Source organism: Pezoporus flaviventris, unplaced genomic scaffold (genome assembly GCF_033815535.1).
Source record: "Pezoporus flaviventris isolate CSIRO_AGI_PZ_B2104156 unplaced genomic scaffold, CSIRO_AGI_Pfla_v1 ptg000006l, whole genome shotgun sequence".
Lineage (NCBI taxonomy): Eukaryota > Metazoa > Chordata > Aves > Psittaciformes > Psittacidae > Pezoporus > Pezoporus flaviventris.
Window position 1 is genome coordinate 13869435 of NW_026892554.1, and position 16847 is coordinate 13886281.

Genomic DNA, 16847 nt, shown 5'->3' on the forward strand with positions numbered 1-16847 from the left:
AAAACATTGCAGGAGCCACTGAAGTGAGCTGGAGTCAGTAGCAGCAGTGAACTTAACTCCTGTCAAATATATGCTGTAATGGTCAATAGCCCATATAATTGCACATCTCTCTACTGCAGGGAATTTCATTTCTGATAAGGGAGAAATTTCACAGCAGAAAAAAAATAGAAGCTAGGAATACTGTTTACTTTTAACATTTGCTCACTTCATTTTTATTAGAAGGAAACAATTAAGATTGTAACTCTGAATATATATCCTTCACTGTCACACAGACAGTAAGCAAAACTTATATACAAAAGTACATTAATTGAATCTCTCTTCTATTTACAAGTTGCTTATAAGCAGCTTGCAATTTTGGCAAATGGCATTATTTAGGCTGGCTGACTAAATAATCTGTGAGAAGGGGTTAAATCCTTGTTAAATGCTCCAAGTCAGCTATTGAAGCTACTGCCAACTCGGAGTCCTATCTGGCTGAATGCAATGCCTAGAATCAGCTTATTGAAACACAAAACTGGTTTAAAATCCAACGCATTAACTAGAATACTTGGGGAATAACATGTCTTTATGCAGAAAGCAGAGGAAACACCTTAGAAAACATAACTTGCCAGACACAAGAGGAAAGCTTAGAACATAATTATTTACAGCAGAAGTTTGCATCGGGATGAGAGTATCTAATATCACCAGAAACCAAAACAAGATACATTGCAACAGAACAGAGAAGGAAGGGCAGAACTGGAAGAAAAGCACCATTCTGTGCAACAAAGACTGTGCCAGTCTAAATCAGACCTGTCAGCTAGAGAGTACGTTGAGACTTTCACACTGTAAACTATTTAGACAACTGACTGACAAAGGATAATTAGCAGATCTCTATATACCAAGGTGACTGTGATGAGCCATAAGTGAAAAACAAAACAAAAACACCTCCTCAGACCATACTGTGAAGGAGGAATCAAGTTCTAGATACATTCTGAGATTCCATGATAGAACAAAGTTAGATTTACAGCAAGTACCAAGTATTTCCTTGATTAACATATGGTAGGGAAGTAGTACAAGAGGCTTTTCCCATTCTTTCTACCCACACCCCATGCTCATGAAAGGTTTGTTGTCAGAACACTATCTGAAGAGAAATTGAAAACATTTGTTTTCAATTGTTGTTGCGCTGTTTGTGGTAACAGACCCATCACGGCATCTTTTTCTATGTGTAATTATAGTCAGACAATGCCATAAGCCAAACTGGGGGGGTGGTGTAACCGAAATCACAAAACCATTAATATGAGCTGGATTCTCTCCAGTCAGAGCATGCAGCGTGAGTGAAGGGAACTGCTAACGATATCAGGAGCACTGAGTCACTACTTATGTAAAGTTCTGAGTTTATGTGACTTTTCAACCTGGGAATCCAAGTGATTGTGCCCTTGCTTATGGGCCTACTTGGGACAGAGTTCTTGATTTATGTTATCTTTCCAACAATATCAAAGCACAGAAAATGCTCTAGATGTTAAGGCTAACAAGAAGTCACTGCACAGGGGTTTTTAAGTGTCAAAAATTTAAGTAATAACCGTTATAATATGGCAGTCCAGGACCTTGCTGTTGGATTCTTTGTCTTAAACCCAAAATTAACTCTGTATTTAGCCCACCCATTTACATTCAGGAAAGGCAAATCAGGAGAGGGCCATTTTTCTCCAGTGTTCAAACTTCAACAGCTCATTTTAATATCCATGTTATTTCAGTAGTACCCATGGAGCAATCATGATGAGGTAACCAGCTCCAGAGCGCAGTGCACAAAAACTAACTGAACCAGAATTAGTATTCCAAAGGAACATATAAATGGATTCATAAACTCAGACTCAGATAATCTCAGTACTAGAATATTTAAAAGAAATCCAGGGAAGTTTTTCAAGATTAGCTCTGTACTAAAGATATTTCTCCATTTTTTTATCATAATGGTTGAAATAACCCTGCAGATAATCCTGCATTATTTAAAGGACCATCAAAAAAGGCACATCTCCATAGTGCAATACTGACTTTGCACCAAAGCCTGCCTGCAAACGCCTGTTTTTCAAAACAGTCCAGCAAGAGGAGATTTACATACTTGCATTCTGCTAAATCAGGACCATTAAAACAAACAAAAAAAGCTTGATGAAGTTACTATGAATACGGTGTTTGTCCTCAGCATAATTTCATTCACAAATGTGATTTAGAGGAAGAAAGCATTCTCAATGAGTTTTGTAACCTGCACAATAGACGAATGAGCTCTGTGAAACTGTTCTTGAGATAAGCACATGACTGGATACTAAAAGATTCAAAAAGAAAAATCAGAATCCATAGAACCTGAAAGTTCAAATTCGCCTTTGGTTTTTAGGTTATATCAGACCATTTTAAATACCTTTTCATATCACATTTTGCTGCCAACTTTTTTATTAAAAGTAAATGCTATATTATTTTGCCAAAGAGAGCATTTAAAATCATGAAAATTAAACCTATTCTTATTTTTTTAATGAAATACCATTAGAAATTATTTTATGTTGAATAAGATAGCACTGATACCCAACAGTCTCTGTACATAGAAGGTAATTCAACTTCAATGATAGAATTGTCTCCTTTCAAAGCCACCAGATATTCAGTATTTACCTACCCCCTCCCAACCCAGCCCCCCACCCCAGCCTTTCAGGCCCGAATCATTTCCCACTGGAAAGAATCAGAGTTTTTCCTGTTGAATTCTATGTACATCAGACTTCACCCTAAAAGAGAGATGTGTCAAGCACATCGTGCAAGCATGTTCTATATAAAAGATGTGTCCAGAGAACAAGATAATGTGCTGTCCTACGAGTAGATTGATTTACAATTTCCATTACAGATGTGTACATTGCTCTAACATGCAGCCTCATTTTTTAATTCATATTTCTTGGCGGTATTAGAACAGATTTCTAATTAGGCCATCAGTGAGCCAACAGTCACAAGTCAGGACTCTGAGAACAGCGAACTGCTCTCAGCATTCATTCTGCACTGCTAACCTATCCGCAGTCATCATCACCTGAAGGAAGCAATGTCCCATCAGGATTATTCACATACAGAGAAACTGAGGGAGTAGGATTAAATGATTATTATTTTTTTTTTACCTATAGATGGCCAGTGACAGAATCCACATTGAAATTCAGCTGCCTTCGCTTCCAAATTTATTCTCTAACCATTGCATGTCTTATTTCCTGAGGCACAACATGGGGTATGTCACTATCTCTACCTATAATTATGGGTGTTTACTGTTTGATGTGCTTCAGTGATTTTTATTAGACCAAGTAGGAAGACTTCAACCAACCTTTTGAGCAAACCTGCTCTCTAGTAAATGCAGTAGTAAGTTGAAGAAAAAAAAAGCCCATGAATTATGAGACTCCTTGAAATTTCTAGGGGGAGATATCAATATGAAAAGTAAATCCAAGTTCACTGTAGTAAGGGTATCAATATTCACAGGCAATCAAGTACTTAACTCACAATTTAGAAGTCATCACTGAAGAATATTTCATAAGGCTTCCTCACCTATAGCCAATATTTGGGTTTTGTTTGTTATTTATAAAAATACACACACCCCAAACCCCACTTCTGAAGGTCTAAAGAGATCACAATCAGCTATAGATTTATTGTGCAACTAACAAACACCCTAAGTCAAATTCCTATCAACCCTTTCTGCGTGAGATGGGCAGTTAATGTAATAAATGTAACTTCTGAGATCCTGATTACAATGAAAGTAAAAGTGTGATGCACTTGAAAACACTATTTACACAGGCTACTGGAGACATAAACATGCAGCTCAACCTTGGGGCTCAGGGGTAGTTCGTAATGGAAAAGGAAAAAACAACAAAACAAACTGGGGAAACCCACACCTGAAGAGGCAGATGAATTAGAAAAGTAAAATCTGGACTCTTTGTCTCAGTTCAGAACCTTCTATAATTCCCACTTGTACCCAGAATCATCCTTGCTAAGAGAAAACTAGTAGGCACCTCTTAAAACCTGAAGCTACGATGCTATATGCTCACAGACAGCTATGATTCTTTTTTGTTGTTGTAATCAGTTGGTAAAGCTGCCCGAGATTTGACCATAATGAAAACATTGACAGTAATAACAGACAGTGGGAATCAAGCATTAATGCTGTTTAAACCCACGTAAATAAATTCTCCTATTTACTAATTTTTCTGTTTATGTAAGACCAGTTTGCCCATTTCTTTTCACTGTTCATCAGTAAGGTATTAACAGGATTTTTCTTGAATTTTCAATGTTAAAAGCAGACATCCTTTATGTTTTCTGAAATACTCAATTTTCATTCCATATGAAAAATTCATCAGTAATTATTTGAATTTCTCACACAACTCAAAAAGCTGAATTTCTTTTTTTAAAGAGTATTCTGTAATTTTATACCCTTTCCCAGCTAAAACTGCAAGAACTGAAAAACAAGACATGTACCACAGCCATCAATAATTCCTGCAAGACAATTAGCAATTTTTCTGCTAATCTGTGAATATCAAGTTTACACAAGTACTTAACTAATTCACAGCTTCAGTAATACATCTTGAAAGTCCCCTATTAATTAAGAAGTAAATCTGTATACACTGTATATTTTAAAGCTTTCAGTGTACATTTCAATTAGAAGCTATTGACTCATGGAGTTCTACAATGATTCCCTGGCCCTTTTAAATGTGCCTAGGTGAAACAATACAATGTAAAAACAAAACCAACACCATAGGAACTGGGAGTTAATCCAAGATGTAAAATAAAATGTTCACAAATAAAATATGGTGTAATTAAAAATAAAACCAAAGCATTTTAGGTCGTTTCCGGATATTGCTTCATTTGGCAAAATTCTGATACTTCTGTATTTGCTATTACTACCTGTCAAAAAAGCAAGTCCAAAGCAAAAATTCAAATATCCCAAAAGGCTGAGTATTCTTCAAATCTACAGAACTATTTAAATTCATTAAGCTACAAGGGCAAACCAAGTTCCAAATTTAAAATTCAAAGCTGACAAGGTTTTAATTCAGAGTCAGCATGCACTCTGATCTATGATTATACTGAATTTTAAATTAAGTGACAGAAAACTATGTAAAATACTTTCCTCTAGGAAAAGTAGGGAAGAGTTACATGCTTATGTTTCTGGTTTAGTACAACACGTTTTGTAACATATCTGGTAAAGATATACGCCACTTTATGTATGCCACCTATTATCTGTAATAATGCAACCAGAAGCAGATACTATTGCTGCAAAGGGATTCTCAAAATAGATAAGACACACTGGAATAGAGGGAAATAGAGACAGGTGCCTACAGTTGTATAATAAATCTGCGACAGAGCAAGGCACAGAGCCAGGCTTCTGAATGCCAATTCAGTAATCTATCTGCAAGTTATGAACTTCAGTTATTCTGCAGCATTATTCTGACTAATTAACCCAGGAGCTCAAGATACAGAGTTTTGCTTCATTGGCAAGTGACCATACTATTTGTGAACTATTATTACAATCAATGTTGCTAAAAATTATTCAGACACATGGAGTTGGGGGGGTGGAGGGGAGGATCGAATGGAAGAGAGAGAGAGCCGAGGATCATTTGGCAATATTACTGTGAACATTTTTACAAGCCCTCACTCACAACCACTATCTGAAATCTGTGCCTTTATTCAAATTGGAAAAACAGCAACTTAAGGTCTTATTAGCCTGAGCTCTTCCCAAGCCAATTTAATGTTCCTTAAAGTGAGGGAAATGAACTGGAAACCAGTCTCCCCTACATCTCTAAAAGACCCTTAGTTCAGTCAAGACAATTCTTATTATTAATCTTGAATTTACCCAGTAATTAAAAGATAAGGAAGTATTAAACATTATATGGCAAAGATGATCTGCTATGATTGTTGGAGAGAGGCAGGCAGGTCTGCTAGACACTGAGGATTCAACGTAATTATTTTTTTTTCATTAAAATACATCAGTATTAGCCAGGAGCTACTTTTATGTCATGAATTAAACTTCACAGATAATAGCTTAGATTAGAAATAAGACTTTCAGTCATTGCTGAAATAATGAATTCCCATTGGATGGTCATAGGATGGCAGAATAAATATATATGAAAGAGCAACAAAGACTAACACACTCTGTCAAGGTTATTCTGTCACTTGGCAAGATGCACAGCACAAACCCCACACCATTAAAAAGGAGGTACATTTCAGCTTTAACTTTCCTTTAACTTAAATATCAAAGAAGTAAACTTCTACACTCAAACAACTGGCACAACTACTATTTAAGTTTCAGCTTTTCACACGAAGTATATTTGACATAAAACTCGTAAGTCTTTACACAAAGTGAATCAAGTCCATTTTGAGAAGGATGCAATGAATAATGTAGCCCTTGTGTAGTTCTTTCAGATGAAAAACTTTTAGAAGAAATAAGTTTTAAGTAAAGGTCAATCCAAAGACTTGAGAAAGAAAAAAGACCAAGAAATGAAGAAAGCTCAAACTGAAGCTTGTCAGCAAGATTACTGTACAGAACAAGCATTAAGGATACCCTATTTCAAGAGATATTTAATTATTTAGTTTCTAGTTAACTTTTAAGACTTGATTACACCTCAACTTTTTTTTAACAAGAATAAACTATTTAGGGATACTGTTTCAAAACATACTCAAGCATACCCCTTCAGGAACTCTCCATCTCAGTGAAGAAGAGTTTTCCCTTTGAAAAGCAGTAATCGGAAATGAAAGACAGCTCTGTTTTGCATGTATACATGCTATACTTCTACTTCACAACTTTATTAATTATCAAGACTCAGAAACAAATGGAAATGTGCTCCTACCACACCATGTGATACTATCACACAAGCCATAAATCTAACATCTCATTTGATTGGAATGAAGCTCACACAGGCTAGGTTCCATTGTTTGATAAAGCCTCTGAAGCTGCAGTTGCAGTCGCTCATTCAATTTGGCAGATAACACAGGTGAGCACTTCTAATAGTTAAGCCTACAGTACTGTTACATATGGAAGCAATTTAAAAGTATGTAATTGGACACATTCCTGAATGCCTATCACACTTGAAAAATCAAGAGCATCAACATACACACACAGAAAAATACGTTGTGGAAACCAAGCTCGGATAAAAAGAAATTCATGCAAACATTTTAGGAAACAAACAAACAAACAAAAAAAAAATTAAAAAAGCCAATCACCAAACACCAAAGCCAATCACCAAACACCACCATAACTGCCCTGATGGACATTTAAAAATTCTGCTAACTTTTTATAACTATTTAAATGTATATTACACACCCATATACAGGTATTGGATAAGTATGCCATATATTAAATATTCATTCAAGTGAGCAAATAATATTCAAATTCAAATGAGTAAATCTCTTCAAATTAGATATAAAATGACAGATGCTCTAAATACAGGTTTTTTTTCAGTAAATATGCTTAATTAATATTACTATAGGAAACCATGTCCCAATTTCCCTGACCCTTTTCAAATATTCAACAATACACATATTGAATTATGTCCTGATTGTTTAGAAAAATACCTAGATCCACTGTAGCCTCTAGCCATGAAGTTCTCCTTTTGTCAGATTTTAGCTTAGTAAATGAAATGGTTCACCATTTCTTCTTATTAGCTAAGCCGCCATTAGGTCATGCATCAGTTTCCTTTAATCACAACAGCACAGCATTCCCATGTTTTCACAAGGGTTTTAGATTCTGGCTCAGCTGCACAAAAGCACCTTACATACACTTAAAACCTAAAAATGAGTTAATACAGACTGCCAGTCTCATAAGTAATTATGCATGCCATCTTCCTGTTACCAGCTGGAATCTCCAGAGTTTAGCAGTGCTAAACCAAGACCCCAACTACACCGGGAAACACATTCATAATCATCTCACTAATACTGACACAGCTACCACCAGACTTCAGAATCAATGGGTAGGTTTTGCATTTCCAAACATACAGCAGGTATATATGACATGTTATTAGGCAGTTATGTTCTGACACCCCCCAAAAAAAGTAGACACAAAATTCAAATATATTCAGAATCAAGACACTTACTCTTTTTTTTTTTTTTACATCCATAGCAAATAAACATGAAAAGGAAACAACATCTATGTACAAAGCTTATAGGTCACAATCAAGTTAAATAAAAAACACCTTCTCAGGAGCTTAGAAATATTTGTAAACTATTAAGAGGTTGTTCTGAAACTGCATGCCAAATCTCTGAGGAGCACAGGGAAGCTTTTGTGTTCAGATGCTGCATGTTCATGGCAATTGCTTAGTGAAGGTTGACTGGATGTTACCATCTCCATCTGGTTAGGGAAAAGATCATAGAGAGGATTCTCTAAATATCCAGAGCCTTATCTGTTGATAGTAACACACAAAAGAATCTTTTTCAAAGCACATTTTTTCATTTGTTTGCCTTTAAACTATCCACTGCAAGAAAAACATTTACCCAGATAAACATTCCCCAAGGAAAGAAGCTAAATAATTATGGAATTAAATTAACAGATGATGTGTTCATCTACTGGAAAAGGGAAAGTTGATACAGATAAGATACAAGGCACAAAGGCTGTCACCTTTTGTTTTCTCCTGTTTTCTGACTGAGAATGCAGTGAATGGTGTTCAATTAAAGCCACATAATAAGGAATGACTGCAGTACTTCTCCTCAAGGCTCCCACAATCCTAGCACTTCCATAAAGGCAATCTGTGCATAGTGGAGCCCTCAGAGAGAAAACCATGTATTTATACAAAAAAAAAAAAATTGATCCAGAAAGGTAGATCAGCATCTGGCATTGAATTCTGAGGCACATAAGAAACCAACACTTTCATTCAGACACTCTAAAACAAAACTATGATCCCTGCCATCAAAAACTGCTCTCCTGTCTGCTGGATCACTGACACATTCTCAGACTGCTTCTAGACATCCAACACTTTTCAAGTCCTGATTCTTCCCCATTCTGAACTCTAAGAGCAGTATGAAGAACTTATAGAGAATCTTACTTTAACAAATTTGTAGTCTGCCCTGATGTTAATAACTGTATAAGGTACAAAGCAACAGAATTATATCCACAACACACTACTGTCAGAAAGCAAAGGTGACTTTCCAACTTGGACTTCAGCCACCACTTAGCAGCAGGTCTGTCAAAGGCATGTCTGCTGCATTTTGAACAAATACTTTCTTAGCCCACATTTGGCTAATGAAACTTAGTTTATGCTTTGTCTTTCCACTGACTGAAGAGATGCCATTTCCCTATTCAATCTTCCTCTGATACCATTTCACTCACCATGAACCTGGAAGGCAAATGCATTCACCAGGAAGCAACTATATAGGCTGAGCCAAAACCAGCATGTTCACAGTACTGTTGGTTGTCCTGAAAATTGGGTGCATCCTTCAGATGAAAACATAACATAGTCTGATTACCGCCAGAAGCCAGCATCACATTCTGCATACAGCAATGTAGTTAGATAAGTAATAGAAACCCAAGTTCAGATACCTGAACCATACAAAGATGGAAGAAGTTTGAAAGCGGCGATTTTGTTTTACTGAATTAATTCCAAGTCGTATTTCAGCTAGCTGCCCTGGAATCTCTCCTTGTGTTTCCCATTAAGGGACACATTGACTTTCAACCCTGAGATTAAAATACATTCTGAGACCACAGTTTCACATTACAAATTCTTTGATGTTAATACTGTTGCAGATTTCCTAGATGGGAAAGGAAGGGACTGAGTGATAAGGAGAGAAGGCATGGGTATCTTATTTTCAATAAGCCACTTGTATGCCTTGAGAGCCCATTCTGACTTTTCATGGTCAGTCCCCTATCATATCACTACAGAGCCACCCTGAAAAGTTGCACAGCACTTCTAGGTTCATTCAACTGCCTGAAAGTGCATGTGCAGTCATTACTTTAGCTTCCTATTCTCAACCAGGTCCTATTTCTGGAAAATTAAGTCACATTTCTCCTGCAGCACAGTAGAAAAGCTGTGTACAGCTGTGTACACAAGGTAATAATGCAAAGATGATTGAGTTGGACATCACTGATATTAGCTGCAGTGGTAGTGATAAAAGTAATATCCAGAAAATATTGCTTGGTGTTGCAACACAAAACCCCTGCCAAAAGTAAGCTATCTTCTGTAAGGTAAGCGAAAAACATTCACATCAAGCACTTGTGCTTGAGTTTTCATGATGCTGCATGATAACGCACTCTGCTTTCGTTGCCATTCATTGGTGTATAACTGTCCTGATGTTCACAGAAAGTCTGAGGATGAATGGAAAACACACTCATCATCTGACTCAGTTTCCCAGTGCTTTCCAATGCAGTACTCTATTTCAGACCCAATATGCTGGGATAAGAGAACATTTGTTTTTTTGGAAGAGAGTTCTGAACTGCACCAAATCTGCAAATCTTCTGAGAAAAGACTCCTGCAAGACTTCTGGCATTGTGATACTGTGTCTCTAAACAGTGGGTCAGGAACATAGATCACCCATGTTGTGCCTTATGAGATTTCTCACACACACACCAACCAACCAAAAATCAACAACACAAAAAAAAATAACCAAACCCCTAAAACCAAGCAACACAACAAACACATCCAACCCCAAAACTCCACAACTGGCTTCTGCTCAAAACTGTCCCAAGCCACACACCTCCCAGCCAAAACAAATAGGAGTTCAATTTTTGATGCAGGAACCTATTACCAAAGATATCATCAAGAAATTTGCTTTATAATTAGATTCCACAGGGAAGCCAGAGGATGAGGAGTTCAGAACTGTTCTTTTGCTTATCCATATCATCATTTGATTTATGATCTAGCCAATCCTGGCAAATATTTGCCATTAGAGATTATATTAGGCCTTAGTAAAATCAAAAAATTCACTATCATTTAATATTCTTCCAGCCTTGAAATCTGTCCACAGAGAACAAGATTTTCAGCACAAGGTTAAGCCACCTGCCTGGAAGAGACCCAGAATACATGCACTTGGTTTTTTTCCTTCTTTCAATTTTATTTTGCATGATTAATCAGATGCATGGTGCATGGCTTTCTACAAGCTCAAAGCAAAACCACTGCCGTCATAAAAAGCTACTTTTGCATAATCAGATAACAAGACTTAACATGCCATTTGTCTTCATTACACAACTGATGAGCAACTCCCAGGTTGCGTGGTTTAGTTCTCCTACGTGCTGATTGGCTACTATAAAAATAAACAAGTTTTGTAGCTTTCAAATATGTTGGTATGAATAAACAAGAGTTGAAATTTGTATCATCAAGAGGACAATGCATAACTATTTCAGTACAATATATACCCTGAAATATATACCTTTCAAAATATACCTTCATTTGAACTTCCCTTCACCTATACGTATAGCAGTCTATATATTGGATGTATATAGCAGATGTATATATTGGTCTATACACATCTGACCAATGTGCATCTCAAAAGATAAAATTTGTGCAAACAGACCTCAAACACTTCCTGGAAAGATATGAAAAATAAAAAAGCAATATTCACCATATATATCTACAGAGACAGAAGAGGCAACCTTAATACACTAGAAAATATTAACCCTAACCCTCTTCAAAGGGGTGCAGAGGGAAGAATGAAAGTAAATATTTCTGATAAACAGGACCTTACATACTGATGATGAGGCAATCTATATAGTTTAATGCTACTAACACCTGCTGTAGATACAGCCAAAACAGAACTGAGGAATAGTCTCAAAAGACCTGTTTCTCTGTAGACATACAAATGTGTAGATATTTCATCTACAGCCATTAGATATACAATCCCAAAGTTAAGGAATTCCTTGCTTAATTGTTTCATTTAATCTTCTGCCATGTAAAATTTACATCACTATACATTATAAGATCATGCCCAAGTGGTTCCTGCGATATCTGGTTTCATCTGTATCATTCAGTAAACACTGTCTTCACAAAAGAAGGCTTTGGAAACTTTTCTTTTTAGTCCCATTTTGATACACACCCTTTTCACCTCTTTTTATCTTCTGATTTGCTTTGTGATTTGCCAATATCCTCTCAAGAAAACCCTTGCAATGTTCAGTGCAGCAACTTAGCAGAGGCAGATTTAATCACTTTACATGTAACTGTGCAAACTAGCACACTGAAAACACCTAAACAAGATAATTTATACTTTAACAACCAGAAGAATAGGATTTTCAAAACTATAATTAAACAAAAAAAAAACAACAAAGAAAAACCACACACACACACAGAATAATAAAAAAAACACCCCAACCCACACCACACACACACACACCACCAAAGTAAGAGCTAAAAAGGAACTATATCTACCAGCTTCCTTCATCAGAACATGAGGAATTTACTACTGATGGCTGCCTGTTCTGGAGCTCCCTAGAGTCCATCGCCAAAAAGAGAATTCTAGAACTGAAAGGAAAATTGCTTAAAAAAATAAATAAAGAAAAGCTTTGTTTTCATTTCCAGCAGAAGCGGTGAATGAGTATTTTTTTCTCTCACTCCACACAATTCCAAAATTGATGGTCCCAGTCAAAAATTTTTCCTCACAGGACCTGTGAACATTTATTTCATCTCCCCAGAGACCTGTTACCACCCTTCCAAGCTTTTCTTCCTGAGCTTTATTCTTCAGCAAACTTTGGAATTTAGCCTAAGGAGCTAGGCAAACTACAATGAACACTTACTTACAGGCTGAAAGCCTGGGCAAGTGTGCCAGATTAAGATTATTTTTAACCTCAATTAGTTTTCTATATTAGCACAAAAAGGAGACGGCATAAGGTTGAATAAGCAGCCAAATTCGGGGAAAATTAGTAAACTACCATTGCTCAAAGACAGAGATATAGATATATATATGCTTCATCCATTTGCCTCAGCCTTCTCCTGCATTACCTTTCTTTCTTCCCAGCTTGATTTCCTGATTCAGTCCCTGTCTCAGGTTTTATGTTCTCAGAATGTCTTACATTTGTGAGCATGGTTTTATCCAGCAAGTCCCCCAATGTGAGGGATCATGTGGCAGCCCCAGACAGAGCTCTGCTTTTCCCAAGGAAGTCTGAGTGACTCCTATTCACAGAGTAGTGGTCAACATAAGACTGGAATACAACAGCATACCTCTCAGAGCCACTCCAACTGAGTGGCTAAAATACCATTCTAAATATCTTTTATTCAGGAAAAGACTATCAAAGGCCAATTTAATGCCTCCAACAACTGAGGTATGTTACAAAGAGAGAGAATGACAACACCACTACTTCATAAATTGAGCTGGAATTCATATATTAACAGATATATACACTTATCAGACTTTCCCCAGATGAAACCTGTGGAATACTTTACCAGAACAACAGGCATGATGGAACAATGGATGTGACTAACAAAAGGACAATTGTTAGGCTGTACAAGTACAGGTGAACACAAAGCATGATTTCCATGAGCTTTAAACACCAACACAGGTTTTCTCCCTTCACTAGTATCTGTACCTCTTACCCAAAGAATGTATTTATCTGTGTTGCCAAGCCATTCTGTATCTATGGCCAACGATGAAATTGAATTCAGTTGTTTATTTTTTCTTACTTTTTCCCTTAATAGAAGTATAGTCCATGGAACCTGTCAAACATATGATTTGAATGAAATACCATGCACAGTGTGTATGATATCGTGAAATATTTTTCCACTGTTTCCCTTTCCTTCCCGCAGCAGCATTCATTCTGACGCTGCTCTTTCAAATGATGGCAGATGTCTGGGGCCTTCTAGGTCAGCTTCCTAATGGAAGAGAAACCAGTGACATCAAGTGTGGGTGTAATTTAAGTGTTACTTGTTCTATTTATGCAGGACCTCTGCTCAACGCTTGGAACAGAAATTATCAGGTTGCCTCTAGGCGATCTCTTCCTTCAATAATAAACCAAACAGCAGAGAGCAGTTCTCAAAGAGCAGCTCTGCCTCAAAAATTGAATTTAATCAAAAACCCAGGCAGAGAGCAAATTCTCCTGCTGCTCTCATGCACCCTCTCCAAAAGACCTGTCACTATACTGAGGCTTGCATAACCAAAGCTAACAGCAACACAGCATGTCTTCCCATGACTGAACATATGCTCATAGGCTAAGGAAAAAGCATACTTGAAAGCCTGCATGTAATAGTACCATCTGTTGACACCTATCATACCCTGTTATTTCCCATTTAGAGAGGCAATGCTTAAAGGTCAAGAAGTTTGAGGCTCTGTTGTGCTAGACTTCCTGTAAATATGACAGTCAGCCTCTTGAAACATTTATATGTAACACAGAACCACCAGCAGTTACCAATGGCTAACAAAAGGGCATCACTTTTACAAGTTTTGTGTGAGGCAGCTCTTTAAATGTGGTATTTTGTGTTTCTAAACACCTAATGTAAAACATCCATGCTAAAACTCTGTATTTGTATGAAACTGTAATTTCTCTCATTTACTGGGAAGTTGTAAAAGAGAGGGGTTATATTTATTGTAAAAGAGAGGGGTTATATTTATAGCCAAGATTACCAGCCAGTAGCCGAGCTGAAACCTTGGCAGGCATCCATTGAAGATGACAGTGATCCACTGAGCTGTGTCAATAAGGACAGAGCACAGGGAAAAGAAGCAACCGTAGAGGCAGAAATATAGTAGAGGAACAATTCTGAAAAGACTGGAAAATCAGAGACAGAAGAAAAAATGACTGCCAAAGGAGCATAGAAAGTACTCACAAAAGGAAGGACTATGAAGTCAAAGATAGCAATACAGACACATGCCCAAGCAGATTGCTAAATGCACTGCCTGTTAAAACAGGCTCCACTCTTGACACTGTAAGAGTTAGAAGGGCCAAAATATGGTTTACCTTCTAGGTTGCCCTCTGTGGAATCAGGAGTCAGATTCACTGATCCTCATTGTCACTTCTAACTCACAATATTTTATGTTTCTATGAAAATGATAATGTTCTGCCTCTTCTCCCTCACCAGTGTCCTTGCTGTCCCCATCTGACTATCCAGCTGCTTTCCCCATGTTCCTTCCCAGTTCAAATCCTTTTCTTTCTTTATAAGAATGTCCCAGCACCTTCACCTCCAGACAGCAAAATTCAGTTTTGAAAAGCCTAAGCCAGCTCTAGGGGGACACCTGAAAGGTGATAACAGAAATCAGAAGCCAGAATGGCATTTGCATAAGCAGGAATATTAGAAAAATGAGAGATCAAACATCTCTAAAGGACATACTGACATACAAATGTCAATGCACAAGTCAACAACAAGGCTTTTGGCATATCTTATATAATTCTCATAACATGTTCAATAAAAACAGTTTTACTAATTCATATTGAATAAAATGTAAAGACAAACTGCAGACACAATCAAAGACTAAGAAACTTCTCATCCAGTAAAAATCTTGAAAGCTAATGAAACTTCTGTGCCCTTACCCAAAAGGCGGAGAAAGGATTTCTTCAAACTATATGCCAACAATAGCATTTGTATACAAATGTGCATGAATAAACTATCAATGCAGAAGAAAATTTTAAGGTTTCAAACCATTGTCACAAAATCTTTGGAATGAATACATTGAAGGCAAAAAACAAACAAAAAATTAGCAACATCTAGAGCAGAGCAAAAGGAGTTTATGATAGAGATTAGTGTTCAAAATAGTAGTGGAGCAGAGAAGAACTTGATGCCATTTTCCCTTCTCTCCTCCACCCTTCTCCCAGCATATTCCCCATGGGCAATACCCACCACGCTAGCCGAAATCACAATTGTTTGTCTATCACATAATTAATCATTCTATGTTCCAAGCCATAGTAATGTCATAAAATTAAGACCTTTTGTAAATATAAGGATAAGAGACCATATAAAACTGATTTAAACTTCTTGTACTTTTGTTGGGTCTCTGGAAAAAAAAATTCCACTTTGAAGCACATTATACAAGAAAATCTAGTTTCTCGAACATAGAACTAGATTATACCAGAGCCTGTCAAACAAAATACCTCCCATGTAAGTCAACACTTCCCTGTGAATAATCACTTTTTCTCTGCAAAATGCAAGGATCTGGTAGGAGCTTTGTTCTGACATGAATGAAGCATGGTAGAATCATGAAATAATTAAGCAAAGACTGATTTGAACCTATGCAGGAAAAAAAATAAAGCTAACTGGACTTAGCTAATCCAATTCTATGAAGCAGCATGTGACAATATGCTCTTTTCAAAACCTTTGAAAGCATAAAATAATTCTTCATGAAGATATGGCAGTAAAACCTAATGTCAATTGCTGTTAACTAATTGTATACCAAGAGCAGAAGGGAAAAATCCAAGACATTTCCATCTTTCAATGTTTTCATGAATTAGATTTCAAATTTTAAGTGCAATTATGATTAGTACTCCCAAATAATCTGCAGACTAAATGCTGTCCACAAAAAATGATCAGTGAATATATTTATGGTTTTAATGGCCTGTTTCCTAAGGTGTTGAACGTTTAACATCTTGTGTTATTATGAAACTAGTAGAGAGATAGGACTGCACTAAAGGGAGTAACAGGATGCTAACCTATACATCATTCAAGACCTGCCTTTGAAAGTACCATTGTTTAAAAAGTTACATGTGAACGTATTGCAAACAGGAGAGATGTGGAAAAATATTACCTTCCTAGTCATTCAACTGATAATTAGAACTGTCTGCACTAAAACCAGTAATGCCAGATATATAGCCAAAACAACTAGAACCCACACAGAAATTTCATAAACATTTGACATTAACTTGAACATTACATGAGCCTCCAGAGTTATCATCAATCACCCTATATTTCAGTGGAAAAAAACATATAAATAAACAAGGACAAAAGACAAATAAAGAGATCAGCTAAAATCACACACAGAATTCC